Source organism: Meles meles, chromosome 2 (assembly GCF_922984935.1).
Source record: "Meles meles chromosome 2, mMelMel3.1 paternal haplotype, whole genome shotgun sequence".
In the NCBI taxonomy this organism is placed as follows: domain Eukaryota; kingdom Metazoa; phylum Chordata; class Mammalia; order Carnivora; family Mustelidae; genus Meles; species Meles meles.
In genome coordinates this window covers 105219818-105240346 of record NC_060067.1, presented here as the reverse complement: position 1 = coordinate 105240346, position 20529 = coordinate 105219818, and positions in this window count along the sequence as shown.

Below are 20529 nucleotides of genomic sequence, written 5' to 3'. Positions count from 1 at the left end.
TTTAATAAATAATTTTAATAAAAGTAAACTTCTAGATTAGGGCAACTCAGAAAATGAGGACTTCAGTTAAGATCTACATAAAGGAGAAAGAGCTGGGAAATTGACAGAAAGCAAGTGTCAGCCTTAAAGGAGAATTTAAATTACACTTTCGAAAATATTTGTAAAACAGAGTTTGTCTCTGCAGGGAGCACATAGTCGTAAAGGGAGGTGCTTAAGAGGCATAAAGATGAGTAATACCAAACCAATGACAAAAATAGTGTTATCTCAAGGAAACAGATGACTGCCTATAGGGAAGGAGGAAAGTTGGTTAGGAAAAAAATAAATGTAAACCCCCCCCAAAAAAAATCCCCAAAACTGTTGAAAAAGAAGAAATGGGCTTTCTAAATAAAGGGGAGAGACATGGAGATGGCGGGGGCAGGGGGGGACATAAAAGGAACACATAGAGTGAAATGATTTCAAAAGTAGATTGAAAAAAAAGTAGATTGCTATGACAATCAAAAAGACATCTTCCATATTTCAAAGACAGTGAGGATGTCTGAGAACCTTCCAAAATGTCAATGTCATGAAAGATTTTTTAAAAATAAAGACTGAGAAACTGTTCTAGATTAAAGTAGACTAAAGAAAATAGATGATCTTTGATAGAATCCCAATTTTTTTTTTTAAGATGTAAAGACATTGGGACAATGGGAGAAATTTGGATATGGGGTATATATAGACATTGTGTCAATGGTACATTTTCTGAGAATGATAATAATATTGTGGTTGAGTAGAAGAAAGTCTCATTATTGGGATATATATGCTAAAGTATTGAGGGGTAAGTAACGTGATATCATGCATTTTACTCTCAACTGACTCGGGAGAAAAATGTAATATAAAGTATTTTAAAAAGGAGCAAAATATTGACAATTAGTGAATGTAGATTAAGAATCTACAAATGTTCATTGTTTTACTCTTGTAATTCAACTGCAGTTTTAATATTTTTCAAAATTAAAAAAGTTTCTCAAAATTAAAAAAAGACATTATTCACAATAAACTCTGAGTAAAAAAGTTGTGATACTGTTTCCAAAAAGTGAGTTTTCAGCCATCCACTCTTGTCCATCACCCTCCTCATCAAAGGGAGAATGTGTGAATCCAAATCAGTACTAGTTGCTGATTAGCTCTTCACATAAAAACACGAGGTTCTTTGGAGGTTAGCTTCTTCTTGTAATTACAGCCACAGGAATTCTCTAGTGCCAGTTACTTTGTGGTATCTATTGGGTAACATCAAGAGAAAGAAAATGGGAACCTCTAAATGCAAATTCAGCTTGTGGTGAAAAAAAAAATAGGAAGCCCAAGAAAATTTATTTTCCTAGACTAAGGTAGCAGTGCAATGTTCCAGTGGAAAAATGGAAGAGAGAATTTGATGAAGATTTCCATATGCCTCATATATCTTGGGAAGATATGGATGGTGGAGAATTCTCTGATTTTGGTAGTCTATCTCTAGAAAGAGAACTATATTGAGCATTTTTTAATAATCAAAAGATTAACTTTTCTAAAAATGCAAAAGATGAAAAGTTTTAAAAGGAACTCTCCCCAAAAGGTGGAGTTTTTGCTAATAAAAAAGCATTCTACCATTTAAAATTATAATGAACGATTCTGGTAATAAATGAAAAGAAATGGAATGTACATTACTAATTTCAGCAAAAATTGGTACATTTTGGCAAATTGGCAAATTTTCAAGAATTTCTTTTTATTTGATCACTTTTCACAATTTATCTTAACAAGACAGAAAAAGAGAAGGAGTAAGGGAGACAGGAGAGGAGAGAAGAAAAGAGAGGAGTGGAGGGGAGGGGAAGGAGGGGGAGGGGTAAAGAGATGAGAGGAAGGAAGGAAGGTAGGAAAGAAGGAAGGAAGGAAAAGTGAGCTATATATAATAAGATAGTCATTTCAGATGCTTAGAAGAAAAGAAGGGGGAAGAAATATGCTCAGTAATGAAATGTTTACATTATGCATATCAATACTAAATACACAAAACACTTTGCAAATAGTAAGACTGTACAAGAAGAAAAGAAAATGATAATATCCAGTGCTAAGTAAAGTATATAGAGTTAAATATTGCATCTGTTACGATTCAACCATGTAAAGTCATGAAGCACAAGGAAAAGTTAATCTGTTAAACTAAAGTCAGGATGGGAATAGGAGTTAATTCTTCTAAAATCTCCATTGTTATTGTTATGAGAGTAGATTTATGTTAATTGCTCTCTCAATAGGATATGGCATGTTTGTAGCCAAGTATACCATATTAAATGTATCTTTTGGGGTATCAATAAATAAAAATTTCCTCTTCACTTCTGCTACAGATTGTGTGAAATTTATGTGAAATCCCCACTACTCCTCAGGCTGGTCTGCTATAAAACCATCTTTTCAAGACATGAAAACAATATTTACAAAATTAAAAAAACTTTTTATGCCAATTTGGTGAAAGCATTTACTTTAGATTCTCACCTTTATAGTGTGATTTTAGAACTGGCAACAGTTCTATTTCTATTTGTCATTTAGGGGAAACTTGGTTTAGAAGAGAAACCATATACTAGGGATCACAATGAGGGCTCTAGAATTAGGTAAATCTGGGTTTGAATTCCTTTCTCCCTACTAGATGAGTATCCTTGGGTATATTTCTTTTTTTTAAAGATTTCATTTATTTGAGACAGAGAGAGAGATAACAAGAGAGTGTGTGCATATATGGGGAGTGGGGGGGGGGGTGTAGATAGGGAGAAACAGGCTTCCCACTGAGCAAGACCCTGAGATCATGACCTGAGCTGAAGGCAGATGCTCAACCAACTGAGCTGCCCAGGCACCCCCTGGGTAAAATTCTTACTATCTCTCTGTACCTCCATTTCCTCATCTCTAAAGTAGCACAAATATTATATATACCTTATAGGGTTATCATGAATATCAAATAAGTTGATGCATATAAAGTTCTTAGCATAATGCCTCCCATGGAGTGATTCTAGGTGAACATCAGGTATTGCTGTTAGTTGGCTCTCTTCAATCTGCCATTTTTATATAGCAAGTACTCGGGTCTAGGGGTGGTCAGAATAAGGCACATCTTTAATACTGTAGGACTTTGTTCTATAATTAGAATAATTTCCATTATAGCCGGAATATTTATGGACAATATTCCTTTATGGCATCTTTACTGCCCTAGTTATATCACATACAAGATATTATATTAAGTAATATAACAATAAGGGCATGGGAGATTTTTCAGGAAAAGCCTTGCAAACTTATATCCAGATACATTATTTCTTGACTCCCACAGAATATATGTGCTTGAGGAGCAACGGAAGAGTAAATTTTGGTCCTTCTGAAACCAATGCAGGAAGGACTTCACTTCTTAGTACCTCCTACTATATTTCCCAAACCAACCCTCAGGGTTTGGATTATCCAGGAAGATATTCAGACTCTCTAGATAATCTGCACTTTTTTGTTTTTCTAGAAAAGTCAATTCTTTTTCTAGAAAAGAAATAATGGAACTTATCCAAACTGCATTGAGGGGCTAGTACAATACCTAATCCAGCCATTATCAGGAAAGCTAGAAGCGGACAAAGAAAACCTTTTTGGAACAAGCAGAGAAAATTTGATGCTAATAAAAAATAAATAAATAGATAGATAGATAGATAAAAAAGATCTGAATGCAGATTGCATCCTGTTATTATTCACCAAGCAATGTGGAGGACTTATAATGAACAGGGCTGTATATCAGCACAGTGGAGAAACAGGTGGCATTATCTTTGCTCACAAGTAGCTTATATTCTTGTAATCAACAGATATCCATGAACGGGTACATTATGAACTAGCAAATGTACATGAAATACAGTTCTGATAGCACGATTGTGAATAAGGTTTAAATCCTAAGGGCTTTCCCAGCAAGTAGTATTCTTTGGGATCTTGTTAGTTCCACCAATAACAGGTCTTGAACTTTCAACACTTCATTAACTGAAAGAAGAGGCTGGGGCAATCACCATTGCAACAGCATGACTACTATTTTTTTTTACTCTCAAAGCCACTAACTGGTAGTTGGAAAGCTGAACCTCCTAAGAATCTGTTGAGAGAGTTTCCAGGCTCAGCAAAGTTCACCCTCTTGCTGTCAGGTATACAATTAGACATTTGATGTAGCTCCCATGTTAATTATAAAGTATAGCATTGAATTAATAAATGCTGCAGTTGTTGCCTTTGCAATGAGAAAAGACAGTACCGAATAATTCAGCTAGCTCTCTGGTTGGCACTTGGCAATGTTAGTTATTTAGCACGTCAACCTGACCTGGGTTATGTTGCAAAAGACCACATGGGGCAGCTCTGGAAGCAAATCAGCAATCCTAGCATAAGGGTCACACAAAGCATTCTGTGCACGTTTAACAAGTTCAAATACCATATGCTACAAGCTGGATTTCCCCTGTGGACCAAAAGTAAACATGTTTTGCCACTTGTTTAATTGGTGAAATATTTTATTTTGGAGGCACATTTCACTGAAAGTGTTCTCCAGAAGTATTTCTAAATTTGAGAAACTTGAACAATATACTGATAGAGTGAAAGAGTCTATTCTTGGAAAAGGTCTCTCAATATAAATATGTCCAAAGTGCATTTGAAAACAACTCTGCTTGAGCATATGAAAAGTGACTTCTAAGTAAATGCAGTAATAGTTTTATTATAATAATAGAAATGACAGTAAAATATTTCACCTTTTCTCCTCCTAGAAGATCTTGATAAATATTTCTTCAACCAATATATAGCCTAGGCAAAGAGAATTCATTTGACTTTTATACCTAATATTAATTTCCTGGTGATTTCCACTGGTATTTTAGGATAAATTTTGAGATCCCAGTAACCTAATTCTTTGCTACTCAAAACGTGGCCCACAGACCAATATCATCAACCTGGCAGCTTGTGAGAACTAGAAAATCAGAATCTTCACATTCAAGTCTGAGAAAACCTGACTTAAAGCAAGTGAAAGTGGTGGGTAATAGGGAGGGCACGTATTGCATGGAGCACTGGGTGTTGTGCAAAAACAATGAATACTGTTACGCTGAAAAAAAAATTAATTAATTTTTAAAAAAGTACTAATACCGGGAAAAAAAAAAGCGTGAAGTCCTTTTGAAATTAACATCAAAAGCCTACCTTAGAATGAAACACAAAGGGAGTGATCTCTTGAATGGTGACAGAACCAGAGGTGATGTTTGGAAGGTCCAAAATATTACTTGCATATCCAGTACAGCTGTATCCAAGTAATTATGAAACTTTGAGTAAGTTTCTAACCTGTCTTAGAATTATACTTAAAAAAGAAAAGAAAAGGCCAAGATAGAAGTCTTCTAACCCTAATATAAGTTTTCTCATGTCTTCAAGTGCCTTGGGTTTTATTTCCTAACAAATTAACAGGGCTATCTTTTTCACCCTAGTCACTTCTAGTTTGGCCATTGCCTATGCCTCTACTGCACTCCATCCCCTACTCTGCCCTGGCCCAAAACATATGTTATATGCATTCTAAATACACTTTTAGCCCATGAAATGTAAAAACAGCATGTATCGTCAAAGTCCTTGTTATTTCAGATAGATCAGGAAAGAATTTACTCGTATGTGTGACATCTACTCTCACTCAATTAATGGGGAACGGTAAAATAAATATCTAATCCCTATAATATCTCCCTCTTCGATACATAGTCACTTCTATTATACTTCATACTATCAGACCAGATGTCCATTTTTTCCCCTTCTGTACAAATTTATTTATTTATTTATTTAGTGTTTTATTATGTTAACCACTGTATAGTACATCATTAGTTTTTGATGTAGCATTCAATGATTCATTAGTTTCATATAACACCCAGTGCTCATCACAACATGTGCCTTCCTTAATACCCATCACCCAGCCAACCCATCCCTGCACCCGCCTCCCCTCTGAAATCCTCAGATTGTTTCCTGGAGTCCATAGTCTCTCATAGTTAGTGTCCCTCTCTGATTTCTCCCTCTTCAGTTTTCTCTCCCTTCCCCTATGGTCCTCCATGCCATTCCTTATATTCCTCATATGAGTGAAACCATATGATAATTGTCTTTCTCTGCCTGACTTATTTCACTTAGCATAATCCCCTCTAGTTCCACCCATGTCAGTGTAATGGGGGACATTTCACAAATTTTTAAAGAAATCTTCCATAAAGACCTCTTTCACATTTTTTACTTTTATAATTTTATTGTTCTATGAACTTAGTAAGAGTCTTTCCATACATTTAAAGGGGATTCTATTATTTTCTTTATGCTTTATGGTCTTTCTCCTATGACATCTTTGTTTTTCCTGACTGGCCAGCCAGCGCATTCTGCTCTTGTACTCTTACTGGGAAATTTTACCTCAAATCCACAGACAAAACTTTGGAAGGAAATAGGTTAATTGGTTTGGTTCTTGGGTAGAAACTTTTGTACCAATCAGTCTTATAGGTTATTGGCATTTTTATGGGTGGGCCTTCATTGGCCAGGAACCTACTTTGGTCATATTAGTGTCTGACTCTGCACAAAGAATGCATAAAGAGCCTGGTGCTGCTTTCCTGAGCAGGGCAGTTCACAGGAACATTGACCATGGTTGGCACCTAACCTGATTGTTCTGAACAGTTCAAGATTAAATCCTCAGACCTTTGAATTAATCAGTTACTCCATATTAAAATGCAGACACTCCCTGCACACATAAAACTACTCATCAATTGCTTTAACTTTAATACACATGAGAGGTTTCCAATCTAATCTATCTGTAGGGGTTTAACATTGGAAGAGAAGTCCTGAGATCAATGGATACTTGATAGAGCAGAGGTGCTAAAAAGAAGTCAAGGAAGACTTCAAAGAAAGATTAAAGACACATGAAGGACAATTTTTCCTATTCTTGTCCAGAGCAGGCCTTTGGCTTAACAGTAGACTTATAGATGAGATTTTTCCAGATACGTCGGATCACTTGAAAGATTATATAAAGGCATAATATGGTGATTAAGCCTGTGTGACAGCAAGGAAAGCAGAAGATGGGTCAAGAAGATACATGAGAGGGGCGCCTGGGTGGCTCAGTGGATTAAAGCCTCTGCCTTCAGCTCAGGTCATGATCTCAGGGTCCTGGGATCAAGCCCCACATCAGGCTCTCTGCTCTGCAGGGAGCCTGCTTCCCCCTCTCTCTCTGCCTGCCTCTCTGCCTACTTGTGATCTCTATCTGTCAAATAAATAAATAAAATCTTAAAAAAAAAGAAGTGCACAGAATTCTGACATTAAAAAAAAAAAAAGATACATGAGGAAAGGCAACAAAGGGTGGAACCTAGACAAAGAGGAAGAGGGTAGAAATTTTGAGAAGTATAAAAAGTAAAAGGCCCTAACAAGATTGTCTACTACATAAACTTCTTTGGTGGACTCCAATATTTAAAATCAGCATCCGCATAATAGATACATGTAGACAGTCATTATTTACTTCTAGAACTTGATGGTCCATAAGCATCCAGAGACTTCCAGAGTTTTGGAAATTGTATTCCCTTTATAATTTCTTGAGGAACGGACAATTTGAAATACACATCATGTCAAATATCAGGTCTTTTGGTAGGGTATGCAGATGATCCCGAACATTGGGTGCAGAAAGAAACATGGAAATTACCTAAGTGGCAAAAATCAAATAAAGTAGCCTCTCATATCAATGAATTTCACAATCTGGACAAAGTGTATTCATTTCTCATGCAAGAGAAAATCTCATTCATTTCCTCCAATTTGTATAAAAGATTTTTAAAAAGTCTTTTCAGTATTAATTAGACTGAACTTTTTAAAAAAAGATTTTATTTATTTATTTAACGCAGAGAGAGAGCAGAAGCAGGGGGAGAAGCTGGCAGAGGGAGAGGGAGAAACAGGCTCCCTGCTAAGCAGGGAGCTCAATGGGGGATTCAATCCCAGGACACTGAGATCATGACGTGAGCTGAAGGCAGATGCTTAACTGACTAAGCCACCCAAGTGCCCCTGGACAGAACTTCTTTTTAATTTTTTTTAAATTTTATTAATACATAATGTATGATTTGTTTCAGGGGTACAGGTCTGTGAATCATCAGTTTTACACAATTCACAGCACTACCATAGCACATACCCTCCCCAATTGGACAGAACTTCTTATTTTCAATCAAAGACTATATAATCAGGAAATTTAAGACTTTAATTTTAATGCTCTCTATATAATTGTTTATTTTTATAAATACTTTATAAAACTATAACAGTAGGGTATCATAGCACTCAAAACTATAAAAACAAATTCAATGAAAAATATTTCAAATGTACATCTTGTACTCATTACAAAAAAGAGCCCAAGAATCTGACTTCTGTATGGTAGATCACCAGGAAAAAGTTTGGGGACACCAGGAAAGAATTCATATACCAGAGTTTGCCAAATATGCATTTTTGTAAGGGCACTACAGAAAGAAGAGATCTCCTTTAGTCATTTCAAAATGTCCCTATCTCACTTAAACCCCTCAATAACTTCTTATTGCAATTAGAATAAATTCTAAATTCCTTCCCTTGATCTTGAGTCTGCTTACTTTTCTGACCTCATCTCTTTATACTTCACACCAGGCTTGTCCTACTAGCCTCTTTTTACTCCTTGAATTTGTAAATCTCTGCCTTGGCTCAGGATTTTGACTCTTGCTATTCTCTCTGGCCATAATGTCCACTTCCCCCGCCCTCAGATATTTATTTATTTATTTATTTATTTATTTATTTATTTATTTATTATGTTAGTCACCATACAATACCAAAAGACTCCACCCCCAAATCACTAGAACTCATACAGCAACTCAGTAATGTGGCAGGATACAAAATCAATGCACAGAAATTAGTTGCTTTCTTTTACACTAACAATGAAACTGTAGAAAGGGAAATTAGAGAATTGATTCTGTTTGCAATAGCACCGAAAACCTAAGATACTTTGGAATAAATCTAACCAGAGAAGTAAAATATCTATACTTGAGGAACTACAGAACACTCCTGAAAGAAATTAAAGAAGACACAAAAAAATGGAAAGATATCCCATGCTCATGGATTGGAAGAATAAACATTGTTAAAATGTCTATGCTGTCAAGAGCAATCCCTACTTCCAATGCCATCCTGATCAAAACACCATTGGCATTTTTTCAAAGTGCTGGAACAATCCTAAAATTTGTATGGAACCAGAAAAGACCTGGAATCACCAGGGAATGCTGGGGGCATCACTTTGCCTAATTTCAAGCTTTCTTACAAAGCTGTGATCACCAAGACAGCATGGTACTGGCACAAAAACAGACACATAGACCAATGGAACAGAGTAGATAGCCCAGATACAGACCCTCAGATGTTCTTATGACTATTTGATGTTGTTGTTGTTGTGTTTGTTTTGTTTTGTTTTGTTTTCACATCATCCAGGTCTTAGTTCAAATGAAAACTCAGAGAGGATTTTTCCTTTCTGTGTGTTTGGCAGAATTCTAAGATGGCCCCTCAAGGTTCCTGGCCCTGGCGTATATGCATGCCTTCTCCCAGTTACTCAAACTTGAATCTGGCTCCTGGCGATGAAATCAAGGTCCCAAATCTGTTGACTTTAAATTGGGAAGATTAACAGGATAGATCTGACTTAACCACATGAGCCTTTAAAAAATAGACAATTTTGGGGGCGCTTGGGTGGCTCAGTGGGTTAAAGCCTCTGACTTCGGCTCAGGTCATGATCTCAGAGTCCTGGGATTGAGCCCCGCATCGGGCTCTCTGCTCGGCAGGGAGCCTGCTTCCTCCTCTCTCTCTGCCTGCCTCTCTGCCTAGTTGTGATTTCTCTCTGTCAAATAAATAAAATATTTAAAAAAAAATAGACAATTTCCCTGGCTGTTAGCAGAAATCAGAGATTCGAAGCATGAGAAGGATTTCACATGCTGATGCTGACGTGAAGATGGAGGAAGTCAAAGAATGTGGAAGGCAAGCCTAGCCCCAGCTGAGGGCTTGCAGAGAAACAAGGAACCAGAGTCTTACAACTGCAAAGACCTGAATTCTGCTAATAACAGCACAGAGTTTGAGAGTGTATTTTTCCACAGAGCTTTTGGATGGGAACAAATCCTAGTCAACACCTTGATTTCAGCCTTCTGAGACCCTGAGCAGAATGGAGTCACACTGTGCCAGATTTCCGACCTGCAGAGTTGTAAGATAATTAACAGTTGATGTTTGAATGGCTATGTTTATGGTAATTTGTTGCACAGCAATAGAAAACTCATCTGCCATTCTAATTTTTAAAAAAATCTAAAAAGCACACCAGTCATTATTTATATATGAACCTATTATTCTTCCTTCACAATATATAAAACTCTAAAGTTAATATTATTTATGGGCTTGATTACTTGCTAAATATCTTTCTTCTAATATTAACTATAAGTTCAATGGGTGAATGTAAAAAGTGCTCAATGTAATATTTGTTGAACAAATAGATAAATGCCTAAGATTAACTAAAGGTTTTTGAACAAGACTTCTTTATCAAATCTTTTTTATCTAAAACTTTTCAAATATTTTATTAAATTTTTATCAAATGTTTTTAATCAAAACACCAACCTAAAAAGTTTTGTTGTTGTTGTTGTTATATCTTCTACTTGTCAAGATTGCTGTAACTGTCTTTTAACTTTTTTATTTTTATTTCTATTTTTTCTAGAGAATGAGAGATCATATGTGCAGCAGAGGGGCAGAGGGACTGAGAATTCTGAGCAGGCTCCATGGGCAGGGCAGAGCCTGAGGTGTGGCTTCATCTCACCACCCTGAGATGATGACCTGAGTTGAAATCAAGAGTCCCACACCCAACCCACCCACCCACCCAGGTGCCCAGCTGTAGCTATCTTTTAAAGACCTAAGATGTTTCCATAATGTGAATTTGGATTTATATTTAAGATTAAACAGCATGGAAAATGCATAAAAGTTAGAATTCTAAAGGAGTCAGCTGTGTACTTGGTTCACTTCCAATGCTGCTTTTTAAAAAATGTTAGTCTTCATTGATGTGGAATGTCCAAACAAATGTGCTAACAAATTATTCCACAGACCATCTATAGAAATCGTCAAGAAATATAACCTCTTACTTAAGGCAATCTTTTTATGATAATTTTCTCTATTAACAGCCTAAGTCAGATATTTTTGTTGTCCCCTCTAGGTACATTTTCCATCATCCTACATTCTGCTATAGGAAGTTGACCTCTAATTAACTCTAACAATGGAATCCTATATCCCCTTACTTATGGTGAGTTTATCCAGTGCTCTCCAAGAAAAATGCTATGCTATATATGTTATATGATATAATATGATATGAAATGATATGATACTACATAAATATATTAATAACTTTAATAATTTTCTAAGTATTTATATTTACTAGTAGTACATTTTAAAAATTAAAAGCAGATGAAATTAGTATTAAAAATCATATTATTTATCTGTTACATAATAAATACATATTTAATAACATAAGTTAATATTTAATAATATATACATTGAATATATGTCTAAAATATTACCCTTCCTATTTTTAATTAATGTAAAATTATTAATGTGACATTTTACATTCTTTTTAATACTAAAGTTTCAAAATTTAGTGCATGTTTTACACTTATAACTACACTTCAAGTGCTCAGTAGCCATCTGCAACCAGGCTACCATGAAAGCAGTGCAGTTTAGCCCAAAGGGATCAGATCCCTGACTCCTTCCCTGTGAGGTCATCTCTGATTGTTTTTGTCCTCTACCCAAGGTCATAGCTCCTTTAAAGGTGGCTTACTTAATACATTGCTCCCCTTTTGGGTTCTGATCATCATTCCTTCATCTTGCCCCTTCAAGCTTCAGGGTTGTAATAGTGTTCTCTTTTGTGATTTCCATAAGTCTTCTCTAAACCACTTTAATGTCTCTTTATTAAAACCTTCTCAAAGGCCCTTCTCAAAAGGCATATTTGAGTATGCCCTCTGTTTCCAACTGGGACCCTCACTGGGTCACAGTTCCTTTACTGGGATTTCTCTAAAGGAGCTAAAGGCTTTATTTCTTGATTATTACTTCAGGAATGATCAATTCTGAATTCATACTTATCAAATAATAGGGTGGTATACCTAAAACATAAACTAATAAGCAAAGAATTAATGAGAATTAATTAAAAATTTAAATTTTTAATTAAACATTGTTTGATGTAATTATAAGAGTGCCTAACAAGAGGTTTACCTTCTGTTCAACTTTAAAAAATATGAAAAAGTTGCTAGGTTTTTAAAAGTTGCTACAATCTAAACACTTTAAATGCCAGTATTTTCCTAGGTTTTGGGACTTTTGTACACAATATTCTAACATGAATAAAAATTCTGGAAGTCCTGACAGGTCTTACATTTTATGGATCAAAATACCTTTTTTCAAAAAGAATGTAAGAAACAAAATTAAAAGTTCCATTATATAATATAGATATTGACTTTGTTAGCTTTATTATTGATTTCTAAGGTTTATGTTGATTGAGAAGGGCTGTTAAACCACTTTAGGAAGGGAATCATACATAATTATCTTTCTAAGTAGTTAATAATAAATAGATTTGATTTTAAAAAAATCTTTGGCACTTTTTTTTATAAGAAAGCTTACTTTACTCGTTTATGGAAGAAAAGAAGATTATCCAATTATGAATTATAATCCTTATGTAAGCTGTTTGGGGATAATTTCTGAAAACACTTTGGACCTTGGAAATGAATGTCTCCTTTGTGATATACTGTGATCATAATTTTGAATTTTTATGAAACAAAGAAAATTTATCTTTCTCTAGGGAAATTCAGGCCTTTTAAATGAAATATTTGTTTTTGTAGATGTTTTTTCTACCTAAGGTAGCTGTCCACAGGACAGACGGAAAAAATCTATGCTGAAATGGAAAGTATTGGGGGTTCATAAATTGACCTTAACCTGATGTGATGAGAATATTTTCTCCTCTAAAAAGTAAAGTACCTGTCTTTTTTCAGAGATCAGTATGGTAGTAATCACACTTCTGGAAAACATATTTAAATGAGATTCCATGAGGTATAGTAGAAACAAAAGCACTTACAAAATCAGTGTTCAAAGTTAAATACCAGTTGTCTCACTGATACCAACCAATGCCCTCTATGTTTTGAAATAGTTGGCAGATCTCCTGAGGACCATGACATTATGGGTACAGCCAATTTCTTGTGGCTAAACTCACATTTATGTATTGGTTAAAATAGAAGAGGAGTGGGAAGGTTGCTCTTAAGCTGTGGTCTTCACTGATGCATATGCGGATTCATCTTAAGAAACTCAAATTTTAAGGACAATCACTTGTAAAACCACAAAAGGGTTACCCCAAACCTCGGCCACTTAGAATTGGCCACAGAAGCCTGGTTTTGAATAACAAATTCTGTCAAACAGTAACTTAGTCTCCACGCTTACCCTCTTCTGCTTCTGCTCAAAGGGAAACAGTTTAACATGTTAAGATACGAAATTGTTGAGTAAAAAATAGTCTCAAGGAGTGTATTTCTTTTCCTATTTTCTTCTGAGAATGGGTCTAATGAGTTACCCAAAATATTGTCAATATTGTTGGTGTGAAAATCTCTTAGTCAATCAGTAAGCAAAATGTCACCCACAAAATTCAATGATCTAGGTTTTTAGGTCATTTTTCCTCAGTAAAATGTTGACAATCATAGCAAAGAAGAATATCGAAGGAAATATTGTAGCTCAGAAGCATTTTGGGTTGGAAGGTAAGTAACAAACCAAAATATATGTAAAGGTTAGCATCTTGCCACAGGAGGACTACAGTGGGAAGCCAAAGGTATTATATCATCAGAGCTTTCCAGAGTTTTCTAATGATAATGAAGTCATATTTCACAACTAGAGAACAGTAATGTGGTGGCAACATTGAGTGAGGGAAAAATGCTACTTATTTCTTTTTATTTTTAGTTGGCTGTAAGCCCAGTGCTGTACTTTTTATCTCCACGACTATTTATTTTATAACTAGAAGTTTGTACCTCTTAAACCCCTTCACTTGTTTTATGCTACTTAATTTTCAAGTAAAAAATTACATCAATAGCATTTATTCAAAAATGATACAAAAATTCACTAACAAAACCTGGCTTGCTTTTCTCAAAATTATTTTTCCTAAAAATCTTCCATCAGACACTTAATAAACTACTGACATTATGTTACACAGCTAATCCTCATAGTAGTATGATACTGAGAGTATCTTTGCGTAAATACTCAATTTTCGATTTTTGCTTTGTGATTGCAAAGTAGACAATTACAAAGTAGATAATAGTATAATAATTGCAAAGTAGATAATGCTAATTTACCCAAGTCCACATATATAACAGGTTGTCAAGAAATTTGATACTGTTGATTGGTAGCTCCTTTTTAAATTTATATTTATACCAAATAAGACTTCAGGTTCTAGAAATCTGTTTACACAAAGTAATTCTTGAGTCTCTTGGAAAGAAAGGTTTATACTCACTAATAATGTTAACATCAGAGTGTAAAGGGCATTCTTTCCACTGGAATGAAAACACCCAAAGAGAGCATTTTTAAAAGTCCATTGCAGGGAAACTCCTTAACCATTCGAAAAAACCCACCAAAAAAAAAAAAAAAAAAAAAAATCAATGTGTGAAAGTTTCACCTCTTTCCTTTTAAGTTTCAGAGATGTGAAGTCCCACTTGTTTCCTCCTTTGAGTGAGAAAGGCATTTAGAGCCACTTGCCTGGAAGAGAAACACTCGTCTCTACTGCTGCACAGGCCTCCCTGTGTCAACTGCTTCCCACCGGGAAGTGAACACAGCTACCTTGAAGAAAAATTTGCATTAGGTCATAATTTTCCTCTTTTTATGTTTTCCTTGCATTCTGAGGAAGTGGAATAGGTTCTCAGCTGAAAAATAAACCATTTTTTCCTCCCAGCAAATACATATTAGAGGTAGAAGACATATAATTTTTTCTTAAATGAGGGAAAGAGTTTAATAAAAGTGTCATTTGGGGGCTTGCTTTTTTTATTTTTATTTTTAAAATTTTCCCCAGATTGGCTTTTGTTTTCTTCCAAAGCATTATCAGATACAATTTTCTCTTAAGTCTTTTTTAGAGTCGCCTGGGTGGCTCAGTGGGTTAAGCCTCTGCCATCAGCTCAGGTCATGATCTCAGGGTCCTGGGATCAATCCCTGCATTGGGCTCTCTGCTCAGCAGGGAGCCTGCTTCCCCACACCTCCCCCCCACCCCACCTGCCTCTCTGCCCACTTGTGATCTCTCTCTCTGTTAGATAAATAAATAAAACCTAAAAAAAAAATCTTTTTTTAGACTTGAGGATTTGAAGCGACAGGAGATTAAGTTTAGTATTTCCTTTCCTTTTTCTTATCTGTTTTCTTAACTCTTGCTGCTTCGGAAAGTTATGGAAATACCTAAGAAGCAAATACTAAGTTTGTCATTCCATACTTAAATTTACATTTGCTTAAAATTTAGAACCTTTATTTACTACATACAGAACTGAATATTGCAGCAAAAATTCTAGCTCTTGTTTTGTATCTTTTAGGTATAAATTTCAGATTCTCAGTTACTTCCCATTATTCAATTTTTCATTTTATATTTATAATTTTAACATGTTTCAATCATGTTTAGAACATACAGGATTAAGTATTTCAAGTTCTGTGCATATCTCAGAATTAAATTCAAACTGATTTTTTAAAAGTAACTTTAGAAAATCATTACTTATAAACTGATTAATCAAATTCAAAATATTTCTGCTAAAAAATTAGAAACATCCTTTGTTATTCTGTTACATATCCATATTTTTCATAAAGTACATGTAATTCTCTATGGAAGGTGTCAACAAATCCATACATAAAGTTTCTCAGACCACTTGTATATAGTTATCTGTAATGCTGGTTTAAAAATGTAGACTCCTAGACCACACTCCAGCCTGAGTAGATGAGAATCTCTGGGAGTCGTATCAGAAATTATCTTTTTAAATAAACTTCCCAGGAAATTCTTATGTATTCTAAAGTCTGACAGCCATTACCCAGGAGGTTGATCCCTCCATATTAAAAGAAAAAAAGGACAAATTGGGTTTTGTTGAGTTTTTGATCATCTAATCTGGTATACACACACACACACACACACACACACCATACACCATTGCTCATTTGGAAATAATAATCCATTGTATTTGATGGATGTAAATATAATTAGGGTATATGCTAAACTGATATAATAAAGAGCCCCCAAAATACCATGCTTTAGATAAAATAGAGTTTATTTATTTCTCATATGTGATCCAGAGTATGGAGGTGGCTCCAATCCAGGAGGTCACTTGGGAATCCAAGTTTGTTTTAAATTGTTCCCCTGCCTCCTCTAAAGTGTTGACTTCAACACTGTCTCATACCATCATGTTTACAATCTGGCCCATAGTGAGGTGAGGAGATGAAATCCCTTTAAAAATGTGATGGACAAGGTATATACTTTCATTTTACCTATTGGCAAAAACTAAAAGATTTTTTAAAAACAGGTTAGTTTATATGATATGCCAGAAGACAGCCAGATTCTGCTAACTTCATTAGAAAATTCCCAATATTTCTTCTTAATGAATATATTCACATGGGATATAATAAATGCTAACAAATAATTATTTTTCTATAGGTAATTATAGCATTTAATGAGCCTATTCTCTTCTATCTTTTCACAGAAAAGAAAAAGGAGCCCTACCACTGTCCTCTCAAATTTTTAATTCACAACCAGCAGATGAACCAGAAATTTAGTCATTTCATCTGTGAAGTGCTAACTGGCTTGGTAAATGTATAGAAGTATTCATGGATAGAATTCTACACAAAGTAAAGTAAAATTAAACAGCAGACCCTAAAGAAGAGTAAACAAAATGATGTGTGTTCAATATTCATCTACCTTGTCCCCAGGAATGACCCCTGAACCACAGTTACATTTGGTCTTGCTACAAACATTGGGTACCTATGTAGGTACAACCAGCAAGCTGACTGATTTTTATTCTTTATCACTTTTGGGGAATGACATGGGAAAGGCTTTAGTGGTGTTCTTTCAAGAAGAGTTGCTCAATCAAACCTTAGTCTTCAAAAATCTCAAGCCTGATCACATCCTTCTCCTGATAAAATTCATTTCATGACAACCCATTGCTCTTGAATTAAAGACTCTTTCAGTTGAGAAGAAAATAAACCTACATAAAATAGACTGCTCCCCCCCCCCAAATGTGGAAAGGTAGGAGATTAACTCACATAGTAAAGAATTTCAAGGAGAGATTGGGTTCAGCTAGATGAAGCAGCTCAAATGATATCACCAGAACTGAGTCTTACTATCATTCTGTTCTCATTTTGTCTATTTTAGCTCTGTTTCAGATAGGTTTTTCATTTATGATAGGTGCTAGAAGCTCCAAGACTGTGGTCTCTATTTGCAGCAATCTCAACAGAAATAAAATGTCTCATTGGTTTTGATTTAACTAGGCTCCATATGAACTTGTGGTTCAGATGTCCAAAAGCAATCACTGAAGTCAGAGGGTTCTAATGTCTGATTGGCCAGGTCCATGTTGAGCTTCTAAGGCTGAAAGTGAACTTAGATTCACCGAGGCACATGTAATGAGAGTGGGGTGGGTGGGAAGGGAAGAGTAGTTGCCTTGAGAAAATCAGGTAGTGAACCTATGAGAAATGGATTCTGGATACACAGATAGCTATTACAGTTCACCTCAGGCTACATCACATCCACATATATTTTTCTTATACCTAATTTTTTTATATTCCCCAAGCCTACATTAGGTAATACCAGATGGAATCAAAAACATATGTACCAGCACCACTCAAAGTTTTATCCAGTTACTACATCCAGGCTGAGTCCAAACTCTCCTTAATGCACTTCCCTCATGGTTCAGAAACCTACTGTAAAATGATACATTTAACCATCTCCAACAAACATAATATACATTTATGAGGAGGAAACAAAATAACTACTATAAAAACCTCTATTTGAACAAAAGGGGAAATGGGAGGAGAGGCAGTATGCAATATACTATCTACACATGTACTATCCTGTTGGACTGGAGTAGAGGGATAACTTTTCTTCAATTCAAAGTGAGTTTCTTGGGGATCCCTTCCTTCTGCTTTTGGATCTCTCTTTTGGGATGATTTCCCCGTAATCTGTCCTATATGGCCACACCTGAGAAAGGCACTGGGGAATATTCACTTACTGATCATCATAACTGGCTAATAATGCTATTTCTGTTAATGTGGCTTTAAGATCCCCACTAAGTATTGCCTTGGGAGTTGAGCAATCACAGCCCTGAGTTTACGGGTGGTTGAGTTTCTCTGGTAACCCAAGTTCCTTAAAATCTTAGTAAACTCTACAATCTATTTGTTTCCAGTAAATTCAGCGAGTTAGTGATACAAGTCAGAGTTAGTATTGAGGCCTAGTTCTTGATAAGATTCCAATCAGGTTCTTTCTGTCTTCTATTGACCTTGATGTTCTGTCAACAGGAGTGGGAAGGGCTTCTGTTTTCAATCTTATTTTCTAATTTCATTCTACGCTCTCCAACTTCATGAGCACTAAATTTAGATTGGAGGAGAGGACCTGACTTTTCAAACCACAGTTAAAATGCTTTTGACTCTTGGCTGTTTTGGATTTCAGGATAAGGACTAAAGGGATTCTCTGGTTGTATTAACTTCTTCCAGGCAAGCCAGCTTTTAAGTGCAGTTTGTCCCTTTTATGGAGGACCTCACTAAACCTCTTGTGAAGGAACAATACTTCCCTGCGGCGTTTTCCTCACACAAGTCTTCCAACCTCCAGTCTCATAGGCCCAGGCTCTGAGTCCCAAGATACCATAGATATCAAGTAAAGCAATTCCTGTGTTCATTTCTCCGCTAAAGAAAGAGGGGTCGTCATTGTATCTTTCCACTTAGATTCAGCTAATTCCACATTGTAGAGTCTGTTACCTACCACACTTCAATTCTTGTACCATGTTTTAAAAAATGAATCAAGAATGTTCCGGAGCTGAGTGACTGAAACATATTTCAAACAGGATTGCCTCTTAAGAGAAATTTACTGTTTCACAAAAGTAAAAAGTTACGGAGTAGATCTGTACATTTATGTCAACTGGACTCATCTCTTCATCTCTCAGCTCAGCTTTCTTCTGTATTGCTACACTGTAGGAGAGACATTTCCTTTGAGAGAATTGAATTTTTCCCTCCGGTTCCCATTGTTTTAGGTTGAGATCCCACAGAGACAGCAATCCCCACAGAAAAAGAATACTTTTCACCATAACACCTACAAAAGGTTCTGTTAGCCCTATTGTTCCTGACTGACCTGGCTTGCAGTGTATGTTTCCCTCTCTTAGAAGGTTCTGTAGGGAGACAAGAGGGTTATTCTTGGCCATGGCTGGTTTAACAAGTGCTCATCCTTGAAGCTCAGGGTAGACTAGCTCTCCCTGAGGTTCATGGTTTAAATATTGGTCGCCCAAGTGTAGACCATACAGTCATTCATTGCCTGACAGAGGAGGAGAAAGGGAAATCCTGAGCAGGTAAAAACAATAGATAATTATAAGAAATAATACTGAACATGACCCACAAGGCCTTGTGTGTTGGGTCCCTGCATACCTTACCACTCTCACCTAACTACATTCTCCTATTTAATGGGCTCCAGCCACATGGGCCTTATGTCATGTATCTTTCTTCTTTTGGACACTCCCATGCACAATTTCCTCTGCCTGAAACAAGACTCCTCTCTCCAAGCCTCATTTGATTGATTCATTTCTACTTATTTTTCAAAAGTCAGCTTAATTATCACTTCCTCAAGGGAAGCTTAAGTTGACAAGGAAAGCTTAACTAAGTTTTTCCCTTCCTTTCATCTTCCCCCACAGCTTCCAAACTTCTCCTTTGTAGTGCTTGTCATAATTGCAAGTAAGAATTTAATTGTGCAATTATTTTTAGCTCTATGAGGACAAAATATCTCTGTAAATTAAAAAATAATAGGGGTGCCTGGGTGGCTCAGTCAGTTGAGCATCTGCCTTCCACTCAGGTCATGATCTCAGGGTGCTAGGATCCAGCCCCATGTCAGGATCTCTGCCAGCAGGAAGTCAGCTTCTCCCTCTCCCTATACCCTACCCCTCCCTGCTAACATATGTGCACATACACTCCCACTCTCCCTAATAAAATTTTTAAAACTTTACGTTTTTAAAAAAATATTCATTGAATAAAAAAATGAAGTGTGTCAACAAATGAGCAAGCTGAAGGAATACGCGATGCTTGAGATAATGATTTTTTTTCCCATTAATCTCTTTATTTCTGGATCCATTTTCCTCCAACTCTTTTTCCTTTGTCCACCAATACCATTTTTTCCATATGTTAGTTGTTCACTATTTTCTAACAGAGAAAATATTTTAGTTGCATAACAACACATGACTATGAAAGAAAAAATTCAGAACAAAAATCATTCTAATTAGATATTTCTGCAGGACACCTTGTGCTATTCAGTGCAAAAGGCTCACACCCTGAAACAGACAAGCC